The 12,512-nt window shown below is 43.1% G+C and overlaps 1 non-coding gene across 1 annotated transcript; it reads left to right on the forward strand.

The window, feature by feature from the left end:
• The first annotated feature begins 12,121 nt into the window (after positions 1-12,121).
• Positions 12,122-12,268, forward strand: LOC113837359. The gene has a single exon (XR_003487958.1). It is a non-coding gene; the product is annotated as a small nucleolar RNA SNORA48 (small nucleolar RNA).
• Positions 12,269-12,512: the final 244 nt, after the last annotated feature.

Here is a 12,512-nt window from a genome sequence, read left to right on the forward strand (position 1 = left end):
TCCACTACAAGAGGCCCCATAGATTTCCAAGGTCTCCTCACTGACACCATCATTCAGGGGGTCTGGATCAGTCTCATGCTGGTTTCCCGGCTGTCAGTCTGGGGACCAAGAGCTCTCCCTTGCTCAGGTCAGCTGCTTCTGTGGGTTTCACCAGCCTGGTCTTGACCCCTTTGCTCATCAGTGCTCCTTCTCTGCATCTGGATTTCAGTTCAGTTCAAGGTTTAGCTGTGGATGGCTGCTTCTATTTCCACCAGCTGCTGGATGAAGGCTATACGATGGCATATGAATTAGTCATCAATCTCATTATCAGGAGAGGGCATTTAAGGTAGCCTCTCCTCTGCTGCTTAGATTGTTAGTTGGTGTCATCTTTGTAGCTCTCCAGACACTTCCCTAGTGCCTGATTTCTCTTTGAACTTCAGCTTATAATATTCTTGAGGAGGAAACGAGTCTAGTGCATCTGGTCAGTTTCAGGGACTTCCTGAAACCTCTTTTTTTTTTTTTTTTTTTTTTTTTTTTAAACTTCCTGATCTTAAGGAGCTTTCCCATGGGATGGAATAATTCATCCCTCTTTAGAACAAACTGCTATGTCACCTCTTTTCTTTCTTTTTCTTTTTAAAAAATGTATTTAGCTTTATTTTATGTTCAGTGGTGTGAAGGCATCAGATCTCTTGGAACTGGAGTTATGTGTAGACAGTTGTGAGGTGCCCTGTGGGTGCTGGGAACTGAAGTCCAGGTCCTTTGGAATAACAGTCAGTGCTCTTAACCACTAAACTCTCTCTCTCCAGCACCCAATTTCACCTCTTCTAACATCCTGTGTCTTAAAGAGCTTCTTTTCAAAAAATGCAAGGTTTTAATACTGGAAGAAACTGCCGGGCGTTGGTGGCGCACACCTTTAATCTCAGCACTCAGCAGAGGCAGGCGGATCTCTGTGAGTTCGAGGCCAGCCTGGTCTACAGAGCGAGTGCCAGGATAGGCTCCAAAACTACATAGAGAAGCCCTGTCTCGAAAAACCAAAAAAAAAAAATACTGGAAGAAACTGCTACACTACACCTATGTTCACCTGCACACACACACACACACTCTCTCTCTCTCTCTCTCTCTCTCTCTCTCTCTCTCTCTCACACACACACACACACACACACACACACACACACACTTGAACACTCATACAGGTACACATGCACACATACACACATGTGCATGCACACACACGAACTACTAATATTGATAACAATAAAAAAAAACCAGTCAAGTATGGTGGGGAATGCCTGTAATCCCAGTACTTAGGAGATGGCATGAATCCATCACCACTACAGAACATACATACAAACACCAGTAGTGGAAAAAGGCAGAATCCAGGAATACCGTCTGTAGGATAAAAGGGCCAGGAAAGGATGCCCTGACCCTGACTTGACCCCAAGCATAAGCCAAAGGCCAAAGGAAAAACATCCCAACTCATAGATTTGGAAATGCCTGCCCCTGCGACTCAGCGTTAACTGCCAATGTTTTGTATCTTCCCCTTTAACAGCCAAACAATGTTTCCAATCCTATGATACTTTCCCACTAAGTTCTCCGAGCATGTTTCAAAAACCCCATAAAAGCCTACCCTTCCATCCAGCCCTCTGCTGTCTCTCTTTCCCTTTAGACACAGCCGTCATTCTGTTCTTCTTCCTCAAAGATAGCTGTGTGATGTTGGTTTCGTGGTGTGGCTTGGTGCTATTCCTTCATTCCCAATGGCCAGGATGCCTTTGCTCCAAGATGCCCTCATGCTGGAAAACACACACACCACCCGTCCACTTCCAGCTGTCTTCTGTCAGTGCATCTCTGTGGACGGTGCTTAACGTCCCCAGTAGTGGTGTGTGACAATAAGCAAAGGGTATTGCTAACCAGGGAAGTTTTGTTTGCTTGTTTTTTGTTTTTCAGACAGGGTTTCTCTAAACAGCACCGGCTGTCCTGGAACTCCCTCTGTAGACCAGGCTGGCCTTGAAATCACAAAGATCTGCCTGCCTCTGCCTCCCGAGTGTTGGAATTAAAGGCCATGTGCCACCATCATCTGGATTTATTATTATTAATTATTGAGAGAGACAAATAAAGAAAGAGTACATGTGTGTTTGAGTGTAAATACCCATGGAGGCCAGAAGAGGCTATTACATTCTCTAGGGCTGGGGATATAAGTCGTTGTGGGAGTGGCCTGACCTGGGTGCTAGGAATAGACCTTCAGAGGAGCCAAAGGCCCTGCCATTAAAATGGCTTACAAATGAACCTTTCTGGATAGGACAATGGCCTTTTACCTCTGAGAAGCTAGAGGCTTCTAGAAAAATTAATACAGGAACAGCTAGAGGCTGGACACATAGAGGACTCTACCAGCCCTTGAAATTCTCCAATATTTGTTATCAAAAAGAAGTCAGGTAACTGGAGAATACTGACAGACCTGAGAGCCATAAATAAGGTGATTCAGCCTATGGGCTCTCTACAGCCTGGAATTCTACTGCCTTCCTTAATATCTAAAGGATGACCAATCATAATAATTGACCTAAAAGATTGTTTTTTCACTATACCATTACAAGAAAATGATAGAGAGAAATTTACATTTAGTATACCTGAAAGGTTCAGGCATTATGCTGGCCTGCCCCTGTTACCTGGTGGAATCCACTCAGGCAATACCCTGGTCAGCCCAAGGTTCCATGGGAAAGAAGTCTGCACGCAGGTGCAGAGGACCCCTTTAAAAGATAGGCCCCTGCACCTTTAAGCTCTCTCTCTGTCTGTCTGTCTCTCTCTCTCTCCCCCTGTTTCTCTGTTTCCCGCTCTGTCTCTCTATGGCGACCGGCCATGGCGGTCAGCCATTTACCCCTGTTCCTCTTCTTAGTCTCCCCATTCTGCCTTATAATAAACTTATAGTCAATATGTCCATCTCAATATTTCTCTTTTCTTCTTTTTAAACAAAAGAATAACATTTTTCAGGCATTATGCTGGCCTGCCCCTGTTACCTGGTGGAATCCACTCAGGCAATACCCTGGTCAGCCCAAGGTTCCATGGGAAAGAAGTCTGTACGCAGGTGCAGAGGACCCCTTTAAAAGATAGGCCCCTGCCCTCTCTCTCTCTCCCTCCCCCTGTTCCTGCTCTCTGTCCCCTCCCTCTGTTTCCCCGCTGTCTCTCTATGGCGACCGGCCATGGCGGTCAGCCATTTACCCTGTTCCTCCTCTTAGTCTCCCCATTCTACCGGCCCTTATAATAAACTTATAGTAAATATGTCTGTCTCAGATATTTCTCTTTTCTTCTTTTTAAACAAAAGAATAACAATACCAACTCCTAATAACTCACAGCCAATTCAGATATCAATGGAAGGCTTTGCCTCAAGGGATGCTAAATAGTCCTACTTTATGTCAACACTTTGTACAACAACCTTTGGAAATAATTCATAAAAATTTTCCACAATCTCTCATTTATCATTACATAGATGATATTCTTTTATCAGATTCCAACAAGGAAATTTTGGAACATAAGTTTGACATGATGAAGGAAGTTCTACCTAAATGGGGGTTACATATTGTCCCGGAAAAGATACAGAGAAGAAATTCTATTAACTATTTAGGTTATAAGATAGACTTACAAAGAATTAGGCCACAGAAGGTGCAAATTAGAAGGGATCATTAACAAACCCTTAATAGTCTTCAGAAGCTACTAGGAGAAATTTCTCAATTACAGACGATTATTGGGGTAGAAGGACATGACTTAAAACATCTAAAAAATGGCCCTTAAAGGTAATAAGGACCTAAACACGAATATTATCTGCTGAGGCAGAAAAAGAATTACAGTGGGTAGAAAACAGAATATTGGATGTGCATGCAGATCGGATAAACCTTGATTTAGACTATATTCTGGTTATCTTGCCATCCAGAGAATACCTTTCTGGAATTCTGATGCAGAGGGAAGACACCAAATTGGAATGGATATTTCTGCTACATAAACAGAATAAGAAGTTAAAGACATATATAGAAAAGATTTCTGGTTTGATTTTTTTAAAACACATCAGAATTTTATTGCTTGGAGAATATGGCATATGCAATCACAGAACATCAAAATGAAAAGTCACTAGTCTTCAAACACAGAATACATTACTAAATGCAGTAAAATATTAATTAACCTGAAGTCTGCATCAGAAAGAAAAAGTATGGAAAAATACCTAAATTGTTTACTTGAGAAACATACACTTAAAGTAAAAGAATGTTACAGTACAAATTAGAAAAGCCAACAGTGACTAACTTATTTTTGTAGACTAAACTACCTACCTACCTTTTCTTTTGAAAAAAGAAAAAAAAAGATTCCTTCTATTTTTTCCAAACACTTCATTTCATGGGCATATCCATTGAATACCTTGAAATAACTTCAACATAAAGCATTCAGAAAAATTACTACCCTTTTTACTACCTTTTCTGTTATACTGGGGAAGCATATCTATCTGATAAATGTTTAACAATATTTCCCTTTTTCTAAAACTGCAAAATATGAATATTAAGAAATCTAATACTTATAAACTTTACTTAGCTCTCCAAATAAAATTAAAATTCTGGCAGCTAGAATCTCTTCTGGGGCTTGGTGAATACAGAAGTTTAAATGACTTAGCAACTGAACACAGGAACTTAATGACTTCCTATTATCTTAGGTGGCATTTACACCATTTCTGCAATTACATTGGGACCCTCTCACAAACATTACCATACTTTAGTCACTGAAGCCAAATTAAAGCCGCTCACTTTTTTTTTTTAAAGATTTTATTTATTTATTATGTATACAGTCTTGTGCCTGCATGCCAGCAGAGGGCACCAGGTCCCATTCAAGGTGGTTGTGAGCCACCATGTGGTTGCTGGGAACTGAACTCAGGACCTCTGGAAGAACAGCCTGTGCTCTTAACCGCTGAGCCACCTCTCCAGCTCCAAAGCTGCTCACTTTTTACAGAGCAAGTTAACACTTCATATAGGGCTAGTCAGTTATGACACTTTTTAATCAAACACAAAACTTTTAAAGCTATCACTCAATTATGATGATGGGGACAATGACGTCATATCAAAAGTTAGCCCTGGGCTCTTTAGGCCACCTAGTCAAGAAAATGTAAATGCTATGCTAAAACCAAACAATATAAGTAAACTACATGTTAAATAATAGTTTTACAGCCCTCTTTCATAGCAATCATATTCATTAGCTTTCATTTATTTCCCCTAGCAAAGGTCTGAATATCCATGAGCCTCAGTTAAACCAACAGAACCCAAGCAACTGTTTCACAAGTCCTACCTACATACTCAAAAGACATAAACATGAATGACTGGCCAGGCATTGGTGGCGCACGCCTTTAATCCCAGCACTCGGGAGGCAGAGGCAGGCGGATCTCTGTGAGTTTGAGGCCAGCCTGGTCTACAAGAGCTAGTTCTAGGAATTCCCAGAGGGCCACCCTGCCCTGGGGTCATGAAGATAAGAACAGACTATCCACTGAGTCTGGAGACCATCGGGCCCCAAAGATAAGAGACCTCCAAAGGACCTGTGACTCTGGTCACGAACCCAAACCTCCTATAAAAGAAGCCTGCTTTTGAGAAACAGGGCTTCCTTTGTCTGTCGGACTGGGAGGCCTGTTTACACAAACGTCTCGAAATAAACTTACCTCTTGTTTTTACATCAGCTGGACTGGACATTGAGTATTTTGGGGGGGACTGTATGATTTGTGGAGACTCCTCGATCAGAGGGTCTTTCATAAGTAAGAGAAGAGAGCGTAAGTGGGTGGGCAGGGGTCTGTCTTTTAAAGGGGTCCTTTAGACCTGCCTGCAGACTTAGTTCCCATGGAACCCTGGGCTGACCAGGGTACTGCCTGAGTGGATTCCGCTGGGTAACAGGACCAGGTCAGTTTAATGCCTGAACCTTTCATTCCCACCTTTACTTATTATTAAAAAGGTGGGGTGTTAGATGTGGCAGGTTAGGGAATAAGCACGTCGAGTTTTCAAAACTATTTCCTGCTGATCTGGGGGGCATTGACCATCTTTGTGGGACCTGAGAAAACTGGGTGCTGCCATGTCCTGGGGTAGCTGGTTGTTCCATTGAAGTCCTGGCTGTTTGGAACTCTGGGACCTCTTTAGCCTGACAAGATGTTGGCAGAGCAGAGGACAAGGTTAAGTTTAGAAAACATTTTTTTTTTCTTAGGTCCTGGTACTGATGACTGTAAGATGAGGGAGGGGCTCCCAAGGGAACCCCTTGGGAGGGGAAGGGAGTCTGGGACCAGGGAGAGGTGAAATAATAGTTGGAGTGAATCTGACCTGTTTGGATGGGTCCAATTCGGCTCCCTGGAACTTACAAGAGTCCTTTGAGTTATTGAAAACATAAATATTAGACACATTAGCAGCACATTTATATCAAAGACAACTTGGCTGAAAGCATCACCTTTTTTTTTTTTTGTAGTTTTTCGAGACAGGGTTTCTCTGTGTAGCTTTGGAGCCTATGTCATTGGCAAGAGTGTGGGTGAACTTAGCATCATCATATTAAGGGAAGTTAAACCAGAATCAGCAAGACAAGGATGATATTTGCTCTCTTAGGTAGAGTATAGAAAACAAGAGAAAATTAGGTGAGGGATTTAAAAAGAGATTTATTTCTATTTTATGTGTATGGGTGTTTGGCTTGCATGTACTTAGTAAACCATGTGCATGTAATGCCTGTCTAGGCCAGAAGAGGGCGCAGGATCCCCTGGAACTATACTTAAAAGATAGTTGTGAGCCAACATGTGTGTCCATTGGTAAAGCAATGGTGTGGATTATCATTATTATTAGTTTTTTTTTTTGAGACAGGGCTTCTCTGTGTAGCCCTAGTTGTTCAGGAACTCGATCTATAGACCAGGCTGGCCTCCAACTCCCAGAGATCCTCCTGCCTCTGCCTCCTGAGTGCTGGGAGATTAAAGGTGTGCGTCACCACTGCCCTGCTCATAATTAATTTTTTTAGATTCATTTATTTTATGTATATGAGTGTTTTGCTTTCCCACATGTCTGTGTATTATGTTTACCCTAGAACTGTAGTTACGGATGGTTTTGAACTGTGCCCCGCTTGTCCCAAGGGCTGCGACAATTCCCACCGCTGCACAAGAACTTTTAATGACTTCCAAGATTCCAAAGTTTCCTTTCTGATGTAGCTCGACTTGGGAACATGCTCATCTTTGACGGATACTTTGAACTCGGAGCTTAATAAAGTTGTCCTGAGATCCATGTGGCATCTGGAAGAGAGATGTTTTTATCTGGGAGTATCGAAGGAGGTTGAGCAAATAAGGCCACTGACGTCATGGGTGACAAGCCCGTTCCTGTCCACTGGGAGGAAGAGTCCTGCGGTCCTCTCCTGGATGTAGCCCTAGCTCCCACGAGGCAGACTTTCCAAGACTGTGGGGTTCACACCTCACTGAGTAAGGGCTCCCAGAACTCAGCCTCAGAGCCAGAGGGAGAGCTGACCATCTTCTCACCGCTCCTCTCCCCCAGTTTATGCTGTCTTAGACTTCGATATTTTTTCAGTTTTTTTTCTCATGTATGTATATTTTAAAGGTAACTACTTTCATCTTATATATTAATTTTTTGAGACAGGGTCTCTTTCTATAGCCCTGGCTGTCCTGGAACTTTAGGATGTAGATCTCTGACTCCCAGGTGCTGGGATTAAAGGCACATACCACCACACCTGGTCTTTATTTATTTTTATTTTATTATTATGTACACACACACACACACACACACACACACACACACACACGTGGGCCACAAGTTTGCAGGTACCTGTAGAAGCCAGAAGAGGCACTGGATCCTTCTGAAGATGTAGTTACAGGTGACTGTGAGTCACCTGACATGAGTGCAGGGAACAGAATTCAGATCCTCTGGAAGAGCAGCCGGTGGGCTTAACCACTGAGCCATCTCTCCAGCCCTATCTTATTTATTTATTTATTTATTTATTTATTTATTTATTTATTTATTTATTTTTCTTGGCAATGCTTTTCCTTCCTTTCTTTCTTTCTTTTTCTTTTTTTTGTTTTTGTTTTTTCTTTGGTTTTTCGAGACAGGGTTTCTCTGTATAGCTTTGGAGCCTATCCTGGCACTCGCTCTGTAGACCAGGCTGGCCTCGAACTCACAGAGATCTGCCTGCCTCTGCCTCCCAAGTGCTGGGATTAAAGGTGTTTGCCACCAACGCCCAGCTAGCGATGCTTTTCTTTACATTAATAAACACTGTTGCTGTTTTCCGTCTTTATAAAAACTTCAACACCTGTTTGGCCACTATTCAATTTCATCATGGGAGGATTATCTAGTGATTTTTCTGAAATTCTAAAACTTGTAGTGGAAAGTTCGGTTTTCAGCTTACCACCATCTATTAGATTTCTTCCCTGACTTCCAGGATGAGGCTGGAAAACACATTCTGAAGAGAATAGCTATTTTCTTACTATGCAATTGCCACTGATTGTAAGTATAGAACACACTCAGTTCGTCCCATTCCTGAATAGAATGAAGCAACTCAGGGGCCTATTTCTCATACATCACTACAGTCCTGGAGGTAGTGCAGAAACACTTCTTCTTTTTTTTTAAAGATTTTATTTATTTATTATGTATACAACATTCTGCTTCCATGTCTATCTGCACATCAGGAGAGGGCACCAGATCTCATAACGGATGGCTGTGAGCCACTGTGTGGTTGCTGGGAATTGAACTCAGGACCTCTGGAAGAGCAGTCGGTGCTCTTAACCTCTGAGCCATCTCTCCAGCCCCCGTGTAGAAACACTTCTACCATGCTGGAAAGATGGCTAAGCAGGTATGAGCACTTGCTGTGTGGCCAGCAGGACCTGACGACAAATCTCCAGTATCTACATAAAAAGCTGGATGTGGTCATGTGCACCTGTAACCCTGGTGCTGGGAGAAGGAAAAAGGTGGAAAAGGCAGGAGGAATCCTAAGAGCTTGGTGCTTTTCAGGCTAGTTCCAAGTTCAGTGAGAGAGCCTGTCTCAAAGCAATAAAGTAGGCAGAGACATAGCAGGGCACCTGACATCCTCCTCTGACCTCTGTATGTGCACACACGTACACACACACACACACACACACACACACACACACACACACACACACACACACACACACACACACACACACACACACACACACACAGTATCCTTAACACTTAAACAATGACATCAGTAAAATAAAACAAAAAAGACACCCCCAAACTGCATAAATCCAAAAAACAATGACAAAACAAACAAAAACCCTACCCTAGAACAAAGCAAATACAAAAATTTCTTTATTAAATATAAGCCTTTAAAAATGTTTTATATGGAGCTAGAGAGATGGCTCAGCAGTTAAGAGCACTGACTGCTCTTCCAGAGGACCCAGGTTCAATTCCCAGCACACACATGGTAGAACAAGACTGTTTACAGTTCCAGGGGATCCAACACACTTTATACAGACATACATGCAGGCAAAACACCAATGCACATAAAATACATAAATAAATTAAAAAATGTTCTATATGTTGCTGGGCAGTGGTGTTGTACCCTTTTAATCCTAGCATTTGGGAAGCAGAGGCAGGTGGATCTCTGTGAGTTCTAGGTCAGCCTTATCTACAGAGGGAGTTCCAGGACAGATGGGGCAACACAGAGAAACCCTGCCTTAAAAACTCAAGAAAAGAATTCTGTATGGCTGAAAACTCTCATATCACAATTACATAGAGGTCTTAAACACTGCTTGGAGTCCTGACTGCCTTATATATTAAATTATTTAAGTGACACTTGCTTATCAATTATCTCTCAGTTCTACTACATGGGTTTGATTTTTGTTTTTTTCTTTGAGACAGGGTTTCTCTGTGGCTTTGGAGGCTGTCCTGGAACTAGCTCTTGTAGACCAGGCTGGTCTCGAACTCGAGATCCACCTGCCTCTGCCTCCTGAGTGCTGGGAGTAAAGGTGTGTGTCACCACCACCTGGCAGGTTTGATTATTTCTTTATGTGCGATGGGACTCTGACTTACTTTTTCTTTAAAATTTAATATTTATCATGTATACAGTGTTAGAACACGGCACCAGGTAGCATTACAGACAGTTGTGAGCCACCTTGTGGTTGTTCGGTATTGAACTCAGGTCCTCTGGAAGAGCAGCCAGTGCTCTTAACCTCTGAGCCATCTCTCTAGCTCCCTGAGACTCTGACTTTCTGTCTCTTCTGTGACTCTCTGAGTTCCCCACACCGTCAACTTATTTGGATTTAGAATCACCATGGAAACCCATGTCTGGCTGTCTATGAGGTAGGAATACTTAAATGAGGAGGAAAAACAAATCACCGCTGCACGCGGGTGCCATCATCTCTCAGACTGGAATCTTGGACGACATACAAAGAAGCAAGTGAGCTAAGCGTGATTGTTCATCCACCCCTCTCTGCCTCCTGACTGTAGCTTAGAAGTCCTGCTGCCATGACTTTCCCCACTATGGTGGACAGCATCTTCAAACTGTGAGCCAAAACCCTGTTTCTCTGTGTAGCTTTGGACGATGTCCTGGCACTCGCTCTGGAGACCAGGCTGGCCTCGAACTCACAGCGATCCGCCTGCCTCTGCCTCCCGAGTGCTGGGATTAAAGGCGTGCGCCACCAATGCCCGGCTATAAACCGTTCCTTCAATTGCTTCTGTCCGGCATTTGCCAGAGCTTCTAAACAAGAGTAATTAATAATGTCGTCTCCATGACTACGGTGGTTGGTGTTGCTCCAATAGACCTTACAATATTCCAACTACATCTGCGTGCTCATTTGGACTGAATTAAAACAATTTCTTCCTATCTGCATATTAATATTTAACTGTCTATCTCTTGAAGTCTAAGCTTCATTTGTATGTGGTATATGTGTGTGTGTGTGTGTGTGTGTGTGTGTGTGTGTGTGTGTGTGTGTGTGTTTATGTGTGTTCACATACTTGGGAAAGCCCAAAGTTGACCTAGGGTTTGCTAGTGTTCTCCAATTTATTTATTGAGGTAGGGTCTCTCACTCCACCTGGATGGAGCCTTCCGATTCCAGCCATCTCACCCCGTGTCCCTGGACCCTGTTTTCTGCCTGCTAAGTGGCCACCATGCCCAGTTTTTCTGTGGGTTCTGGGGATCCAAAAGCTTGTTCTCAAGCTTGCAGGGCAACACCACCTCCCCAGCCCTGGTGTCAGTTCTTTGGACATCCCTTTCAAGTCCATAAGAAATGATCTTATTTCTCTGTTCAGAATTCAGTCATGGTCTGGCTCAAGAATCTGACAATTAACACTGAGTTAGAGTCCACCGAAGTGTTTTCCACGGAAGCCCAGAATCCAGGGTGTGCTTCATTCATGTTCCCTGGTATCTCAAACTTCAGAGAGCGCACACATCTACCTCCTAAGCTCTCGGGAATGAAGAGCCTCTCCCAAATGTTTTCAACTGTCTAGAAACCTGTGATCACTCTGGAAATCAGTCACCGAGCCCAAGTTTTTCAAGAATTACTTTGACTCCCAGCCAAAGTAATTTTCAAGAATTACTTTGACTCCCTGAGTGTGCCCAGTCATTGTTATCACAGGTGAAATAATTGCTATCCCAGAGGGAGATGAGAGCATAGGATCAGTCCCTCATATCCCAGGCCTGGCTGCCTCCTTCACAAACCACCGTTGGCGCATTGCCCAGGACCTCTATCCTGACTGCAGGAAGAAGTCAGGTGAGCGTTCTACAGTTTGCTCTGTGAGGCACAGTTTGCAAGCAAGGAAATGGGTCAGGGAACAGGACAAGCAATTTTTTTATCAGGGTAAAGTGATTCTTCCGATCTGGAAACTGAGAGATGCCAAGTCACACAGGAAGAATCGTTTGAGGACTTTGTGGAAAACCAACATTATACACCTAGGTGCTCTTTAAGTTTCCTTTTTGTTTTTTTCCTCTGCTTTTTGAGACAGGGTTTCCCTGGGGAACATTCCTGACTGTCCTGCTGTCCTGGAACTTGCTTTGTAGACCAGGCTGGCCCCAAACTAAAAAGACCCACTGGATCTGTCTCATGAGTGCTGGGATTAAAGGTGTCGGTCACCACTATCTGGCCAGGTTTTTTTTCTTTTCTTTTCTTTCTTTTTTTTTTTTTTTTTTGAGAAAAATTTGGAACCCCTGGCAATGGGCAAAGAGACAGACACCTTGTGGTGGTGTTGTTCTTATATCAGCCAGGGGCAGAGCAGATGGCAGTCCTTTGTTCATCTTAGCTTCATGCCTGACTTTTTGGCCAAAGCTGTTTCATGCCTAGGGCACATAAAAAAAAAAGAAAAAAAAAAAAAGAAAAATTTGGAATTCCACAGTTTTCCTGACTGCATTATTGGGTGATTTCTATTTTCTGGTTTCTTGTGTTTTCTTTGAGACAGAGTTTCAGGTATCCCCAGCTACCCCCTTTGACTCTATCTTGCTGAAGATGACCTTGAACTTCTGACGCTCCCACTCGCACTTCCCAAATGCTGGGGTAACTGGGATGTGCCCCCGTGAACAGTTTCTGCTGTGCTGGG

The sequence above is a fragment of the Cricetulus griseus genome, chromosome 9 (genome assembly GCF_003668045.3).
Source record: "Cricetulus griseus strain 17A/GY chromosome 9, alternate assembly CriGri-PICRH-1.0, whole genome shotgun sequence".
Taxonomy (NCBI): domain Eukaryota; kingdom Metazoa; phylum Chordata; class Mammalia; order Rodentia; family Cricetidae; genus Cricetulus; species Cricetulus griseus.